This window comes from Agelaius phoeniceus, chromosome 2 (assembly GCF_051311805.1).
Source record: "Agelaius phoeniceus isolate bAgePho1 chromosome 2, bAgePho1.hap1, whole genome shotgun sequence".
NCBI lineage: Eukaryota > Metazoa > Chordata > Aves > Passeriformes > Icteridae > Agelaius > Agelaius phoeniceus.
The window spans coordinates 2,749,723-2,767,396 of NC_135266.1; the positions used below are offsets into that span (position 1 = coordinate 2,749,723).

General features: G+C 47.0%; 1 protein-coding gene and 1 long non-coding RNA gene across 3 annotated transcripts in view; one reads left to right on the plus strand and one right to left on the minus strand.

Moving 5' to 3' along the window:
- Window positions 1-17,674, minus strand: part of LOC143696637 (uncharacterized) — a 268,836-nt gene that overhangs the window by 48,100 nt on the left and 203,062 nt on the right. The window lies entirely within an intron of this gene.
- Window positions 1-17,674, plus strand: part of DYRK1A (dual specificity tyrosine phosphorylation regulated kinase 1A) — an 81,751-nt gene that overhangs the window by 7,083 nt on the left and 56,994 nt on the right. The gene's annotated exons all lie outside the window — the stretch shown is intronic.

Sequence of the window (17,674 nt, forward strand, 5' to 3'; positions counted from 1 at the left end):
TTGTAATTTGATCATCTGCTCTACAAAAGCTTAATGATAGAAGGTCTAAAACTCAGAATGTGGAGGTGTGGATGGAAATCCTTTCTGTGCTGTGGCCCTTCAGGAAGGCTGGTCTGTGTCCTGCAGGGTGGTCTGGGCATGTTCTCAGCTGTGTTTTCCACAATTGCAGTGAGTCTCTGACCCATCACAACACTCATTTCTGGATCTCTGTGGAGTTAAATTAACCAGAGTCATGTTCACAGCATGGACCTTTTAAAACTTGATGAGCTCAGTGTTGAAACCCTGAGAAATCCAGGAGCCCAGGTGGAGACAGACAGAGCACAGGCCCTGCACTGCCTTCCTTGGTGCTTCTTGGCAACTCTGACTGCTCTGGGGCCCAGCCTGGAGTCCAGAGGACTTTGCTCTGTGTGATGGGCACCAGAGATGCTTGTCTCCTATTAGAGATGCTTTTCTCCTATCAGAGATGCTTTTCTCCTATTAGAATGGGACACAGATTTCTACAAGTAGGTCTGAAGGTTCTACCCAGTGCTCATTTACTTGATTTCTGCCACACAATAAACCCAAACCCAGGTTTTTGCTAGAATATTTCCATTGAATTTATTGCAGAAGCCAATAAAGCAAGGAAAACCAGTTGGCCAAGTTGTGGTGTTATCAAGTTCTCTCTTCTGAAGGCTGGTTTAAAAACCCCACTTTTTTCTCTTCTTATTATGCAAAGAAAGAGTTGTATAACTATTGTATAATGGTTGTATTCCACCTGCAGAAAGTGAGTATTTAATTCTGGTTTTCTGCTGGATGTTCTTAATCAGCACCCAGTTATTTCAAGAAATGAGAAAACAAGTTCTCCTTACAGTTCACAAAGTTCCAGTGATGCATCTTGAAATCACCCCTTCCTGCAACACTTTTAAAAATGCCCCTTAACTGGAGCAGATTTATTGCAAAACCTCTTTGAGTTTAGCTGAAATGGAAAAGATTTTGTGCCACGGGCCAGGGCCCTGGTTTGGTGTGTGGAGGAAGGGGTGTCCTGGTGTGACAAAGGGACATTTCCTGAGGGCTCCTGCCAGCTCACACACACCTGGTGCTTTGGGCTGGGAGCACAGGGGGAGCTGAGCAGTGACCCCTGGGCAGGGCAGGGGCTGGGCTGCAATTCCACAGCACAAAACCCAATCTCAGTCATTTTGAAAAATCTGAAATAAGGAAAGGCCACACTGGAGTTGTTCATGGCATTAAATCTTTAAATCTCCTCCTGGCACTGAGAAGTTCATGGTGGCCTCACGTGCTGAGGGTTTCTGTCTTGGGATGGTTTGTTTGGGTTTTTTCCCCTTCCTTTTATTCCCCCTTTTCTGTCCAGTGTAATAATTTTCAATTCTTTCTTTCTTTATTTAATTTTTTTTTAAATCAGGAACATGTTCTGATTGAGATCAGTCAATAATTTTTTGTGTGTGTGACAAAGATTTCCTAAGGTTATATTTGTTGTCCTTTAATGTGTATTTCCAAAGTCTGCTAAGAGAGAGGGTGGACTTAACTGACCTTCCTTATGTCATTCCTCATTTCTAAAATATTTATCACTATTTTTTCCTACCTCAGAAGTTTAATCCTGGGCCTACATGGTATAACCCAGTAATTTGTAAGTGTTGGCCTCACTCTTTTGTTAACATTTTGGGTCTTGTAGTTCCTACCTAAATTTAATGAGATGTGAGAACTTGTGATTATTTCTATACAAGACTTTGAATATGGGATGAAGAATTTGATGTTCAGACTTGCATATTTGAAAATAAGTCCCTTGGTAAATTCTGGTACAGGTTTCTTTAGCTGCTTTGCTGTTACTTTATTGCTCTGCACCACTGCTACTTTAAAAAACAAATCTTAGTTTTAATCTTTGTATGATTTTTGTTTGCATGACACAAAAGAATCTGAGGGCTGTGGTTTGAGGTGAGGCTGAAGCTCAAGATACATTTCTAGCAATCTCAGAGTGGGCCCAGAGTGCAATTTCTAAGTTTTGTGTTAGTCATGGTGTGTGTTCTGAAACCTCTGAACCCCAACCTGACAGTGCCAAATCCATGAACTTCCTTGATACACATGAGAAAACAGGTCTGGATTGCATTCCACAGCTTGCAAGTGTGGTCTTCCTCCCAACATTGCAGTCTTGACTGTCTCTGTGGAGTCACACTTGACTTTATTCATTGTTTCCAGAAAAATTCCCAAACTAAGTCAAGCACTCGAGCACCAACAAAAATGGGAGAATCATTTCTTGTGTTTGGTGATCTGAGCTATCTTTTATCAGGTAATATATAAAATATATTTACTTTTATCAGTAAATATATAAATTTAATTTTTTAAAGTGAAATTTAGTAATTGATCACTGTCCAGACCCTGCACTTGCTTTTAGCTTTGGGACTTTCTCATGCCACATTTTAGTACCTGAATCAAGTAAATTCTAATGGATTTTTCCAGCATCCCATGGAAAAGTTTTTCAGTGATTGGGATCTAACATACAGAAAAACCCCCATCCACCCAAACTTTCTGTATCCTGTTGCCAGCCTCACCTAAGGCACTGAGCTCCTGGTTTTTTGGGATGAAGAGAGGGAATTCAGGGATTTTTGGTATCTTGTAGAGCTTTGTGTGCTTTCCATGAGATAAAGACCTCCCTGAGCTGCTCTCCAGCAAGGGAGTGAGAGCCATAGGGTGAAGTGATGGGCCAGAGTCACCTGGGGAGTGCCCAAAGTCACAGAATTCCCAGAATGGATTTTTCCAGCATCCCATGGAAAAGTTTTTCAGTGATTGGGATCTAACATACAGAAAAACCCCCATCCACCCAAACTTTCTGTATCCTGTTGCCAGCCTCACCTAAGGCACTGAGCTCCTGGTTTTTTGGGATGAAGAGAGGGAATTCAGGGATTTTTGGTATCTTGTAGAGCTTTGTGTGCTTTCCATGAGATAAAGACCTCCCTGAGCTGCTCTCCAGCAAGGGAGTGAGAGCCATAGGGTGAAGTGATGGGCCAGAGTCACCTGGGGAGTGCCCAAAGTCACAGAATTCCCAGAATCCCAGAATCCCTGGGTTGGAAGAGACCTTCCAGACCATGGAGTCCAGCCCAGCCCCAACCCCTCAACTGAACCCTGGCACCCAGTGCCACATCCAGGCTTTGTTAAACACACCCAGGCATGGGCACTCCCCAGGCAATCCATTGCAGCACTTTCTCACTCTTTCCATGAAAAACTTTTTGTATTTTGCTGTAGTTTTGCATTGCCCTGGGTGACCTGGTGAGTGCCCAAAGTCACGGAGCTGAGCTGAAGGGTTTCTGTGTCTGATGCTTTAATAGCAGGATGCTCTTTGCATTTGCAGTTTCATTTGCCTGGAGTTTGTATTCTGAGTGCTCTGTAACTTGCAAAAGCAGCCTCTTAAGGTTGGAGAGTGACTCAGCACATATACATAGAGGTCTGCTCAAGGAATTTAGGATTTGCTCGAAAATTTGGGGGAATTAGGGTTTGAACTCGTTTTTCTCAAACAGAGTTTGTCTTTAAAAAATGCTGATTTTTAATTTGCAACCTCTTTTGCCATTTGATCCTCATAGCTCAGTTTTGGGGAAAGCGATGGGGTATTTTAGGAAATGGTATCATTTTGGAATAGCTGGATTGACTGGGTGGGTTGTTGTCTGTGTGCACACGAGAAGCATCTGTGCAATGAAAAAATGTGAATTTCAATGGATATGACATTTATACAACTTCTTTTGTGTGGAAGGGGAAGGAAGCACTTTGGGGTTTGCCCACTTTGTGTGCTTGGAACATGGAATCGTGGAATGGTTTGGGTTGGAAGGGACTGTAAGGTTGTCTCATTCCACCCCCTGCCCTGGGCAGGGGCACCTTCCCAGGTTGCTCCATGCCCCATCCAGCCTGGCCTTGGACACTTCAGGGATGGTTCATCCACAGCTCCATCTTATCAGTCCAAAAGCTGCAACTTCTCTGGCAGGGCTGAGTCCTGAGCCTTAAGGAGTGACAAGTTTGGGGAGCAGATTTACCTGTGCCAGTGTGCACAGGGTGTGTGACCCACCTTTTTCTGTGCTTCGGTGTGCTTGGATTTTGGAGGGAAAACTGGCTAAATGTCTGAAATAAAACTCTTGAAAAATAATGGGTTCTGGTTTCAGCTGACCAAACTTGTGACAGAGTCCTGAGACACTGCTGGTGCTGCTGGCAGTGGAGGGGAGCAGAGCTGGGGAATAAAGCCTGGAATTGTTGGTCTTCTGTGGCTACACCCTTTGAAATTTGGGGGAAATTCGAGCAGAATTCATGATCTCTGTTTTATCCAGATCAGTCTTCTGGAATGAGATAAGGCCATAGGCTGGTACCTCATCCCAGTGCTGAGAGGATGCTGAAGGGCAGCGCAGCAAGAGCAGCATTTTCAGAGAAAAACACAAGCAATGTGGATTTTCTCCCCCTTTTTCCTTCCACCCACCCAGATCTGTCCATGGTTTTCCTGGGGCTGGTGGAAATGACCTTGCTCTCCCCAAACCTGTACCTATTCCAATTGGAAATAATTGATATACAAAAGCAGCATAAAGATGAAAAGAAAGAACTGGGTTTGTGTTTCATCTCTGAGGGGTGAGGGCCGGCATTAACCTGCCGATGTTACAAGTGCTGGCAAGCAGGAGATAACCAACTTCAGGGGGTGATTGGCACCTAGTTCACCAGAAAGAGTGCCATGGCTTTTTGCTCCTTGAAGGCTTTCTGAATGATGAATTCTTTTTGGAGCTCTCCATACCTGGATGAAGGCTTGATGGGAAGTTCCTGCACGGGGTCCAGATCATGGAAGAGCTTGGAGGGAAATTGTTGGGAGAGTTCTTCCAAGGCAAAGAGTGCAAGCAGGAGTTCTTTGAAGGCAGTGACCCCTCAGCAGCTCCCCTTGCCTGCCCTGGGGCTGCCTGCTCCCACCTGCTTTGTGCTGGCACAGGCTGGCAGGGTGAGTTGGCTGAAATAGAGAATTTCATATTTTTACCGTCGGGCTGTGTGGGGTGGGAGTCGGGTTTCAGCGCGGCAGGGACGGCGGCATGGGCTGTGTGCGTGGGCACCAGGGGCAGGGCTCGGGTGGCTGCCCCGGGAGCTCGGGCACTGCCTGCAGAGCGCCATTCCCGGGCATTCCTGCCGCCCCTCGTGCAGTAAATCATCCTCTGGCACCTCTGTCCCTCCTCTGTCCCCTCCTCTGTCCCCTCCCCTGTCCCCTGCCCTGCGGCCGGAGCTCGGCTGCTGCCCTGGTGTGCGCTCCCGCCACAGCCTGGGCTGGGCAATCCTTCTGCCTCCCGTGCTTCTCTTCTTGCTCTCTTTTCCCTTCTCTTCTTCTTTCCCTCCCATTTTTAGCTATTTTCTAACTTCTGCTTGTACCCTTTTTCTCCCAGGTGTCTCTTATTGTAATTTGCTCGCTTGCTTGTTCTTTCTCCTTTCTCTTCCCCAACAGGAAAAAATCCCCATTTGAAACACTAAAACCTCTTAAGAAACCCCAAGTTTTTAATTTTCAGTGCATTCCCCCCAAAACAATACCACAAACCAATACAACATGCAGGTTTGGTCTCTGTCTCATTGACTTTTGAATTTTCACTTGACTTCTGTATTGTCTTAAGAGAGGTGTGCACACATAAAATATATTTTTCCTTTCTGGACAAACTGAAAAATGAATTGAAGTTCCCAAAGTTACCTTGTAAGAAAAGGTATTTTCACTGTATAAGCTGTGAGCAGAACCTGCTGAATTGTGAAGTAAAGATTGCTTTGTTTTCTTCTTCCTGTTCTGCAAAGGAGACATAAAAATATTTCTATTCCACACAAGCACCAGCTGGTCCAGTTATGTTAAAAACCAGCCCAAACTCTTTTGGAAATTCCATGCTTGCTTGTCCTCTTAAATAGGTGACCAGTTTCACACCCATGCATTCAGATACACAATATTTTAGCCCAAATTATTTAAATTTTGTTGATCATTATTTACCTGTTAGTTGGGAAAGTGGACAGAAGTGCTCATGCTTTAATATCTGAATCCATCCATTTGAATGTCCATCCATATTTTAACAATCCAAAGTGACTTCAAATAAAACTGGAAAATGGAGCAATACACTTTGTCTTTATGGCAGGAAAAAAGCAGTGAAATTCTTCTGCCCATCCCCTTGGCTTCCTGAGGTTTTGGGACCTGCTTTCTCCATGCCATTCCAATCTTTGGAATTCCTATCTGATCATAAAGATAAGTGAGAGTGTGAATTACAGTGGTTGTCTTTGGAGATGTTCAGCGGTTCCCTCTTAGTAAATAAAATTACTGCTCATAAATGCTGTATCTGGTGACTCACAGCTTCACTGATGATTTTCTTCCTTAATTTTCTTAATCCCTTGGAGTAGTTTTCCAGTGAACTCTGTCCATCCTGCTTGGTTTCTGTGTGGTTTTGTTCATGGCACTGCTCAGTTCCAGGAGCAGCTGCGGTTCCTTAGGCACAGAATTCTGCTCTGCTGTTTGGTGCTTGTCTTCCCTCCTCCATCCCCTTTTTTGGTATTCCATGGCATTTCTCCTGAAGCCAAATTTCTCTTTTCCCTCAGTTGCTTTGGGTTGTCTGTCTGTGAAATATTTCAGACAAAAATGTCTGAGCAAAAAAAAAAGGGCAAATTCCAGGCCTTGGCTGCTGGCTCAGAGAATCCCAGAATCATTTGGAAAATGGTTGGGGAAGCCCATGGAGTGGCAGCTGTGCCCACCTTGTCCCCAGCCCAGAGCACTCAGTGCCACCTGCAGGGGACACCTGCAGGGCTGGGCACTGCAAAGCTCCCTGGGCAGCCCCTGGAAGGTGTCAGGACCCTCTGGTGGAGCTGTTTCAAACATGGGAGCAGGAGCAGCCCCAAATTCCCTTTTCCCAGCAGTTTTCCTAAGAAGCACAGCTCATCATCCCATGGAATAGCTCAGTACCATTGGTACAAAAGGAAAGACAAGATCTGCTGGAAAAGTGGCTTTGGGTTGGAGTCTTTCCATCCATCCCAGGCTATTCTTGGGAGTGTGAACTTCAGTGGGACACTAAAGGTTTTCTTGCTTTTTTATTTCTTGGATACCTTGGACTTGGCAATCCTGAGTGCTCTTTGGAGGGTTATAAGGGCAGGATTTAAAAACCTTTTTTTTTTAGTTTTATTTGTCCTCATTTCCTTCCTGCAACCTGCTTCATTAAAACCATTTTAGGAATTGTTATCAAGGAAAAAAATGCTACAGGAAACCAAACTTCTCTGGTAAGGCCTTACCAACTTCTGATGCTGGCAGAGATACTGATAGTTAATAAAAATTGTGTAGTCTTACTGTGACCTAGATACTTAAATGGATAAGTTTGTCAGAGATTTAGTGCAGTGTCTGCTTCTGAGACAAATGGGGAGCATCCTGGAGAGCATCAGACTGACCAGTGTCAGCTCCACATTGGGGTGCTGCAATTGGTCAAGTTCCCATAAACTTGTCCCAAAGGTTCAGCTTCTTCTGTTTCCCCTCATAAAAGTCGAGTTAGACCAAGTGAACATGAGACAGCTCTGCTGGAGAGACTTTTCCTGGCCCTTCAGGTCACTGAAGGATAAAAATCTCTTCAACTTTTATCTTACAGCTGTGGCCATCAGGGAATAATGCCAGGTGAATCCCATGCTTCTCCATGGTGCCTGTTCTCAAAAAGGGGTTCAGGCCAGCGTTATCCCAAATTTCCAGACTGAGCTTGAACTGCACATCCAGGACCTGTTCTCTTGGGATTGAGGCACCTCCAGCCTCTTGCTGGACTCCTGAAGCTCAGAAAATCATTGTTTTCCAGATTAATAAGCAGGAGATAATCAATTTCTGGGGGTGATGGGCAATCAGTTCACCAGAAGGAGTGCCATGGCTTTTTGGTCATTGAAGGCTTTCTAAATGATGAATTCTTTTTGGATGGATGAAGGCTTGATGAGGAATTCCTGGTGGAAATTCTAAGGAATTTGGGTACATACCAGATTATAATTAGCACATTCTCATCTTATTTTTTTAAACATTAAAGACAATGGCTTTATGTAGGAGAACAAATACTCTGGAGTCTCCAGTGAGCTCCCAGTAATGGTATTTTTGGGGGTGAATGTTTGATAAATTCTCTATTCAGTGTGATAATAAATGCACCCAGTGAGGCTTTTGCTGCTTGATCTGCACCCAGTGTCTGCACTGGCTTTTCTCCCTTGCATCCACGTGCTTTTATCACTTGGATAGGATGCCTGAATTATTCTTATGGATTAGAATACCACTTAAAAAGGAGGAATTTGCAGCTTAGTACCTCCCCCTGCCTGTATCTCAGTATACCTTGGGATATACCAAGATTTGCTTGAATATTATGCTTAACAGCAGGGATGGATCTAGGCTGAAAAGAGAATGCAACAAGACCTTGGAATTGTGAGGCTGAAGAAGGTGTTTGACTCCATCCCCAGCTGATGTGAGAATTTCCTGAAGTTCCTCAGTTTATCTCCTCCTCCAGTGAGAGTTTTCTAGGTCAGCGCTTCCTGAACCAGGGAATAAGGCCATGGCAAATGTGCTGCAGATGGGACACAAACCCATCCTGAACCATGGCAAGTTAACAAATACCATCCCAGGGATGATTCATGTTTAGGGAGAAACGTTTGGAGCTGATGAGGGTGTGTGTTCTGAGAAATGGAAGGGCTTGGAGGGAACAATGTGAGGAAAATGTGGGAGCTTTATTTATTCATGGCATTCATGTAGAGTGAAGCTGCCCCTCTGCTCTTGTGAGATCCCACCTGGAATGCTGCTTCCAGCTCTGGGGACCCCAATATCGGGGAGGAGCTGCTGGAGAGAGCCCAGGGGAGGGACATACAGAGGGTCCCAGCCCCTCTGCTCTGGGGACAGCCTGGGGCAGCTGGGGCTGGAGAAAAGAGGGGTCCAGGGACACCTCAGAGCCCCTCCAGAGCCTAAGGGGCTCCAGGAGAGCTGGAAAGGGACTGGGGACAAGGATGGAGGGACAGGAGCCAGGGAATGGCTCCACAGTGGGATTTGATGGGGTATTGGGAATGAGGAATTGTTCCCTGGCAGGGTGGGCAGGGCTGGCATGGAATTCCAGCCCTGGATCCCTGGCAGGGCCAGGTTGGACACTGGGGCTGGAGCAGCCTGGGACAGTGGGAGGTGAAAGTGTTTGCACTGTTCAGGCTTATTAGAATCAGAGGTAGCTGTACTATGGATTTGCTTTATTCTGGATCCTGCATTTCAAGAAAGCCTTGCCCATACCTGCAATTTAGAGATTTCAATGTTAGTACATTGGCAGGGGTGGCTCTGGGTGAGTTTCAGGATATTCCTGTGCTGGGAGGAAAGGCTGGCACAGCTGGGATTGTTCACCTGCACAGGAGAAGCTTTGGGCTGAGCTCAGGGTGGCCTTGCAGGGCCTGCAGGAGCCCCAGGAAAGCTGCAGAGAGACAATTTCCAGGGCATGCAGGGACAGCACCCAGGGAATGGCTTCACACTGAAAAATTACAGGTTTAGATCAGGTATTAGGAACAATTTCCTCCCTGGCAGGGTGGGCAGGGCTGGGATGGAATTCCCAGAGCAGCTGGGGCTGCCCCTGGATCCCTGGCAGGGGACACTGGGGCTGGAGCAGCCTGGGACAGTGGGAGGTGTCCCTGCCATGGCAGGGGTGGCTCTTGCAGGTCCCTTCCAAGGCAGGAATTGTCAGTCAGGCTCCTGGAGCTGTGCAGAGTCAGCAGGGCAGTGACCAAACTGCAGCCCTGGGCTTCCAGCACTGACTCACAGCAGGGCAGTGCCAGGTGTGGCACAGGGAGGGCTCTGGCAGCACAGCAACCACATCAGCATCACCCTTGGCTCTTGGGAGACTTCAGCCTAAAACGAATGATTTTAATGAAATCATTCCATTTATTCCCATGGAGTTTCCCATCCCATTTTTGTGGAGCCTGAACCTGGGCACTGTCAGTTTTCTGAGCTGATGAACTTCACAGGAGCTTCTGTTTCAAAGTGTGTTGAGCAAGGATTTTAAACCTGGTGCTTCTATCCTGACACAGGATTTTAAACCTGGTGCTTCTATCCTGACACAGGATTTTAAACCTGGTGCTTCTATCCTGACACAGGATTTTAAACCTGGTGCTTCTATCCTGACACAGGATTTTAAACCTGGTGCTTCTATCCTGACATAGGATTTTAAACCTGGTGCTTCTATCCTGACACAGGATTTTAAACCTGGTGCTTCTATCCAGCTTTCTCCTTTCAGGAGAAAGCTGGGGCTGCTGTGGTGTTTTCCAGGAAGAGCAGTTTGAGAGGACCCAGCTATGCCTGTCCAGCCTAAATCTGAATAATGAAAGGCAAAGGTTTGGCATTGCAGTGTCAGTGGGAGCTGCCACAGGAACAGCATTTAAACAGCAGGTCCTGGTGTGTTTGAAAAGGTCCCAGAATCCTTAAAAATGCTCACAAACCTATACATGGCTAAAAAAAAGCCACTAACCCAAAATCTTACAAATTAGCACCATTTCTGTACAGAGCCAGCCAATCACCTTGCTGTGATTGGTTTTGTGTGTTTGGCTATTTCATTGTGGGTTTTGTTTGATTTTTGTTGTTTTAATTTAGGAGACTAAATCTGAGCCTATCTCCATGTATGAAAATATTTTGGAAACTTCCAAGATTAAAAGTACTGCTGTACCAGAGCAACAAACATCTACATTGTTGTACTTGAAATAAGGAACTTGAAATCTTTGAGAGCAACACCAGAACTGGCTCGTGCCAAAATGGAGCTGGAGAAGTTTTTATTTCATTTAACCATGGGACAGCAGCTGCACAGACTCTTCATATATAAAATATTTCTGTTTGTTGTGGTCTGAGTTAGGGTGGTTTGGATTTTTCCAGCTCTAGTCCTGGATGAAAAAGTTCAGGTGGCTGCACCTGAATCCCCTCCCTTGCCAGGGCTCTGAGAAACAGAGCCCAGCTTGTAAATAAAGAATACAACCAAAAATGAGAGGAGTAGCAGTGACCACTAACCTGGGAGAACAATCAGCTGTGGTAATATCAAGGTTGCAGTAAAAATCTGTAAATGGAGTGCTTTGGCCACTTGCTGGGGAAATCTGAGGCAGCTTTAGGTGTTCCTGTAATTCTTCTTCCTTTGTGGCTCAGAAATGCAGGGAGAAGGAGGAAGGTTGTGCTCCCCTGAGACTTCTGGCTCTGAAGTTCTGAAGTGATGAATGCAATTCTGTAGCAGGGCATGTTTGGCTTTGCATTTCTCGAGTTCTTTTCCCAACCACAAGGAACAGAAACAGTTTTTGTACATGGAATTATTGGCCTTGTCGAGGACATCTGTAGGAAAAAAAATACCTGCAGAAAAAAAAATCTCAGCTCTGAAAAAAAATTCATGTTCCTGTGGATAAATTAATTTACAGCCCTCATGTACGTTCCACTTTGGAGCATGACTTTATTCCCATGCTCCTGATACTGCAGGGGATGGGCAATTCCAGCTGTAGCATCTTTTCCTTTTGTTTGCTGGAGGGAGGGGAATGCAAATCCAGTGGTTTGACTTTTGTCTGGCACTGTTAAGTGGGTGGAAAAAAGAGCCACTCCCCCCTCTAATTGGAGGTTCCTTATAAGGCCAGTGGCCTGGAAATATTTGAAGTTTGTGCTTCTAAAATTAATTTTTTTTAGTCAGTGAGTAAGTAAAGCATCAGATGCAAATTATCTAAAAAATCTCAAGTATTTCGACCTTTGTTGTGGGGTTTCTCTTCCCCTCCTCTCCCCCCCTCGCTGTGTCAGTTTAATTCTTCCTGAAACCACAGCCTTTATTCTGGGGTTCACATGAATTAATAAATATTTAAAAAAACAAATCCTGACTTCTCTGGCTGGATGGGTCAGTTATAAATTTAACATTTCAGTTCCTTCAGACACCTGGGAAGCAGTTCACGTTTAGAAGTGATGCATTTCCTAAATAGGCTGTAAAAAACGGTGTATTCTAGAAAAACGGCTGTGTTATAAATCAGGTATTTCAGAGACTCTGAGTCTGCCTGGGTCACTCCCGGTGTGACACCGCTGCTCTGTGGGTGATAAAATCTCATTTGGTTGAGGGTATTTTGGCAGCACCACTGCACATCTGCATCTCAGAGGGGTTGAGAACTGGGGGTTTCTCCTGCTCCCCATTGCGCCGGTGCCCTTTGCTGAGTGCCCCTGTCCCCCTGCAGCAGGGGAAGGGCAGAGGCTGCTGGAGAGAAATCCCTGCTCTGCTGCAGCCGCGGTTCTGCTGTGCCAGCTCTGAAATTGGGTGAGAATTGGGTGATTTCAGCAAAGCTGCTTCCACCAGAGCTTTCACACCTCACCGATGGCTTCTGGCATCACGTGCTGAAATTCAGCCTGAGAGTGAAGCCAGTCATTCACAGCAGCTTTTTTTCAGAGCAACCGGTGCTTTTGGAACGCTGAAAATCATTTGCAGCCCACAAAAAACCCATGGTTGGGCGTGTTTTGGTGGAGCTGGGCTTGGTTCAGGAGCATCTCTCACAAGTCCTGCTGTGGAAACTCCCAGGGCAGCTCCTCAGGGGGATCAGGGCTGAGCTGGGGAAGTCTGCTATCAACTCTGCTTGTTGCTGCCTTTTCCCCAGTGATGTAGGAAAATGCTCAATTCCCAAATTTTTAATGTTCTTTTTCCACGTTTAAGAAGGAGAAACGTGCCCCCCCTGTGTGAGGGTGAGCTGCCATCAGACAGAGGGTGACTCTGCTCATGGCTCTGGAGAATACACACAGTCACCTGAAGAGAGCTACTTTAATTTTACTGAATTATGAGTTTAAAATCCTACAGATGGTGAGTTTGAAAACCTTTGCCCAGAGCAGCTTGGCAGTGCCCAAGGCCAGGCTGGACACTGGGGCTGGAGCAGCCTGGGACAGTGGGAGGTGTCCCTGCCCAGGGATGATCTTTAGGGTCCCTTCCATCCCAAACCATTCCATGATTCTCTAGGTTTGAAGTATTTGCTGTTTCAGGTAAAGCATTCAGGTAAAAAGTGTTCCAGAATCCCACAGAACTTAGAGCTGGAGAAGGGGATCTGTGACTTCTTTGGGAACAGGACAGATGTGGTGCTGAACACAAATTAATTTATCTGTCTTTTAGTACATTTGGTGTGTTTTAATACATAGGAACCTGCAAGTGCCCAGAAAGGGAAAGGATATATTGGACTTTTATGCTGGAATCATAATTTACTCTTGATTTCCTGCTGTGATGTTGCAGGTGATCCTTGGTTGTTGTACAAAGCAGAACTCAGTGCAGCTTGGCCATTTTTTTTTCCCTTTTCATTCTCATGAATTATTCCTTAGCTAGATCATCACCTCTGTTGGTCACAAGAGCAGCAGTGAGTTTGGGTGTGTTCAGCTTTCAAACGGGTGCAATTTGGACATTAAACACACGGGATTTCCCTGGTAACAAAGCACACTGCATGTGCTGGGTGCTGGCAGAACAATGATCCTGAAATTCCTCAGCTTTGTCCCTCTGGGAAGCTGTCAGTCACTGAGCACCCTGGCAGGTTTATTAATCTAATTCCAATTGGATTGATTGTACTTCACATTTCACCGTGCAGTGTTTGCAATAAAACACCAAATCTGTGTCTTGGAGGAACCTTTTGCTCAGTTTGTCTTAACACCAAACCTCAGCACTGCTTGTGTAGTTCAGATGTCTAAATCCATTATATTCCAGTATGTTAATAACCCAAATTTCATGGTGGCTACCTCAGGATCATTTTCCTAGTAAATAAATAAAAAAACTTGGTTTCTAAGTAAGTATTTATATTTTATGTTGCTAGCAACAGGCCTGCCTGTGTTCACCGAAGGTCAGTGACCTGAATTATGTTCAGCTCTGCCAGCAGTGTGTGTAGTCATGAGAAATGCAGGGGTTTCTCTGTATTCCACCAGTAGGACTTGAAAAATTACAAAATAATCTTTTCACAGAGGAAAAACTTGAATGTGGCTTTGCAAAAAGATTCCATATTGAATCTTAGAATACAGAGATCCTGAATAAGGAAAATAAGTCCCTCTATGAAGGGTTTTAATTAGTAAAATGTAAAAAATAAACCCCTCCCCAGCAGACTTCTCTTTTAATTAAATTTTCATGTTAATAATGGTTTTTGCACTTTAACTTTTAGGGGTTTAGAAATCTGATTGCTCTGAACCCAACTTTGATCTGCACTGAACCTATTGATGTGTGCCGGGTATTGAGTTTTGCAGGAAGGGGTGGATGCTCCTAAGGAATACAGGGAATAAAACTTTAATTCTCCAAGAGGCCAGCAGGGAAAGCAGGTCTGGGATGTGAGGAGGAGTCAGGAACGTGAGGAAGTTTTGTTATTCAGTGTCCCCATGTCCACAATGCCGTGGATTTTATCTGGAGTGGAGCTGCTCAGCATCCTCGCTGTGCCTGAGCCTGGGGTGACTCCACACTGGGATTGCTCAGGGCCAGGGAGGGCTCTGCAGGGGGATCCCATCCCTGAACTGGGGGATCCCATCTCTGAACTGGGGGATCCCATCCCTGGAACTGGGGGATCCCATCCCTGAACTGGGGGATCCCATCCCTGAACTGGGGGGATCCCATCCCTGAACTGGGGGATCCCATCCTTGAACTGGGGGGATCCCATCCCTGGCTCTGCAGGGGGATCCCATCCCTGAACTGGGGGGATCCCATCCTTGAACTGGGGGATCCCATCTCTGAACTGGGGGATCCCATCCCTGAACTGGGGGATCCCATCCCTGAACTGGGGGGATCCCATCCCTGAACTGGGGGATCCCATCCCTGAACTGGGGGATCCCATCCCTGAACTGGGGGGATCCCATCCCTGAACTGGGGGATCCCATCTCTGAACTGGGGGGATCCCATCCCTGGCTCTGCAGGGGGATCCCATCCCTGAACTGGGGGGATCCCATCCCTGGGGCTGGGGGGATCCCATCCCTGAACTGGGGGAATCCCATCCCTGGAACTGGGGGATCCCATCCCTGAACTGGGGGATCCCATCCCTGGGGCTGAGGAGATCCAGGAGGAAAACAGGAAACAAAAGCACCGGGTAAAGTTTTAGCACAGATGATTTCTAAGAATTGCTCTCTTTGTTTTAGTAAAAGACTTCAGCTTTTATTCTTCTCTTTGCTTTAGCACTTTCAGTAATTTGCTTTTTAACACCTTTTCTGTCATCTGTTCCTTCCTCTCCTCCTTTATTTCCAATTCACTTCTGTTCTGTACTGGTAAGGAGATCAAACTGGGTTCCTGAAGCCCAGTAAATGTTATTACTGAGGGGATTCTTTGGTAATGATCTTACAGACTGTGTGATGAGTAGGATTTGCTCTTGCCTCCTCTTATCATCAATTTATTATCTAAACCAGGAAGCCTTTGTGCAGGCTGCCTGAGAGGCCTTTTGCTTTCAGAGCTTGGCAGTGCAGACACAGCTGAGGACACTGAGTTAAGGTGCTGCCCCCGCAGCCATGGGGCGCAGTTTGGTTGTCCCTATTTAAAAAACCCTAAAATTGTTACTTTTTTATGTTGTGTGACACTGTTACTGTCACAGGGATTCACCTGCTTTGGGCTCTGCTGAGATTTCAAACTCCTCCTTGGAAATCAGGGTTTTTCCACTCTGGAATTCTCCAGGATGGGCTGATGGAGAGCTGGAAGGAGGCTGAGGCTGGGCGGGATCTGAGTTCCTGGTCAGCTCTGAAAAGCACCAATGTGTTGATTCCTGTTAATTGCCTGTTAATGACTTTCTCACATCAGCAGCTCTTCCTTAGTGCTGGTACCTCCTAAAGTGTCTTCTAAATTCTGAAATAGCTCCGGGCTCAGTGCTTACCTCTGCAGCTGCTGTGGGGGCTGAGCATTCCCACTCTGGAGCGGGCAGGAGGCAGCGCTTGAACATTCAGGATATTTTGGCTGAAAGTTGCTCCAGCTCTGGTATAGTTGGGACTAAGCTGGGTCAGATTGAAACTGGTCTTGCACTGGTGGCACTGGGAGGGGTCAAGCAGTGCTGGAGCTGCAGGGGGGTAAAGACAAGAGAGTCCTTCAGTCCTTGAGCTGCTGCTGCTGCTGGCAAAGGCTTCCTGTAATCCTGCTGTAAACCCAGGGGTGCTGCAGGTAAAGGGAAAAAAGGATTTTGGCCAGAGAGAGATTGCAGAGCTGGGACTGAGGCTCTGCAGCCTCAGGGCACCTGTGTGGGATGGACAGACCTGGTGATCCAGGACAGGGAGGAGCTGGAGAGCCCAGAGGAGGCTCCAGGATGGGCAGAGGGATGGAGCAGCTCTGCTGGGAGGAAAGGCTGGCACAGCTGGGATTGTTCACCTGCACAGGAGAAGCTTTGGGCTGAGCTCAGGGTGGCCTTGCAGGGCCTGCAGGAGCCCCAGGAAAGCTGGAGAGAGACAATTTCCAGGGCATGCAGGGACAGCACCCAGGGAATGGCTGCCAGTGCCAGAGGGCAGGGCTGGATGGGATCTTGGCAATGAGGAATTGTTCCCTGGCAGGGTGGGCAGGGCTGGCATGGAATTCCATCCCTGGATCCCTGGCAGTGCCCAAGGCCAGGTTGGACACTGGGGACATTGGAGCACCTGGGACAGTGGGAGATGTCCCTGGCCATGGCAGAGGGATGGAATGAGATGATCTTTGGGGTCCTTCCAACCCAAACCTCTCTGTGATTCCATGATTCCATGAGTTATCCAGGTCCAAGCCTGGCTGATGTCATTTATCAGCCCAAGAACCTGAACACTTCAAGTTATCGGGTGTCAAATTCTCCTCACTAAAATAATAATCCAGGCTTTGGGGTGAGGGATAATGAACAGGGGCCAAAAGTAGAGGGAAGTTGTGGATTCCACATCCCTGGAAGCATCTCAGGACAGGTTGGACCCTGGGGCTGGAGCAGCCTGGGACAGTGGGAGGTGTCCCTGCCATGGCAGGGGTGGCACTGGGTGATCTTTAAGGTCCCTTCCCACCCAAACCATTCTGGGATTCCATTGTTTGTTTGTTTAAAGAAGAGTTTGCTCTTCCTTCTTGTTTCTGTTGAGTCCCGGGGCTCTGAGCTGGCTCAGTGGGCTCAGCACCTTTCACTCAAACCAAAGGGATTTAGGCACGAGAGTGCCCAGTGTGTAGGACCTGCTGTGGCCTCAGCAGTGCCCCTGGCAGCTGTGGATGTGGCAGTGCCATCCCAGGGCACTGCAGCCATAAAAGGGCCGTGGGTTCAGGATATGGGATGGCCACTTTTAGGGTTTCCCCTTTTTTGGGGGGGCACAGCAGCAAAAATTCACCTGCTCCTAAACCACCAACGCCAGCCCTGCACCAGCTGCTCCTACACAGACCCAACAAGCAGCTCCTTGTCCTCCTGCCCCTTCCTGTCTGTGTGTGACTCTGGAGTGGCACAGGGACAGGCCAGCGTGGTGGCAGGGGGGCAGCAGGCCCAGGGTGGGCTCTCATTGTCGGGGGGAAATGGAGCGAACGGCGCTCGCTGCTCACCGTGCAGGGCTGGGAGCGGTTCAGGCTGCTCACACTGCCTGCAGTTCCATGTTTCAGGAGGTGGTTAAATAATAATCACAGCTCTCCAACTCCAGCTGGTCCGTCACTTGCAGAGCTCTCTGAAAGTCTCGGGAATTCTGAGTGGGTTTGGTGTTTCCATAGGTTGGACAGTACCAATGATTGTTGGAGAACAAGGGAAAAATAAATGCTTGGGAAATGCTTTGACTAGACTTAGT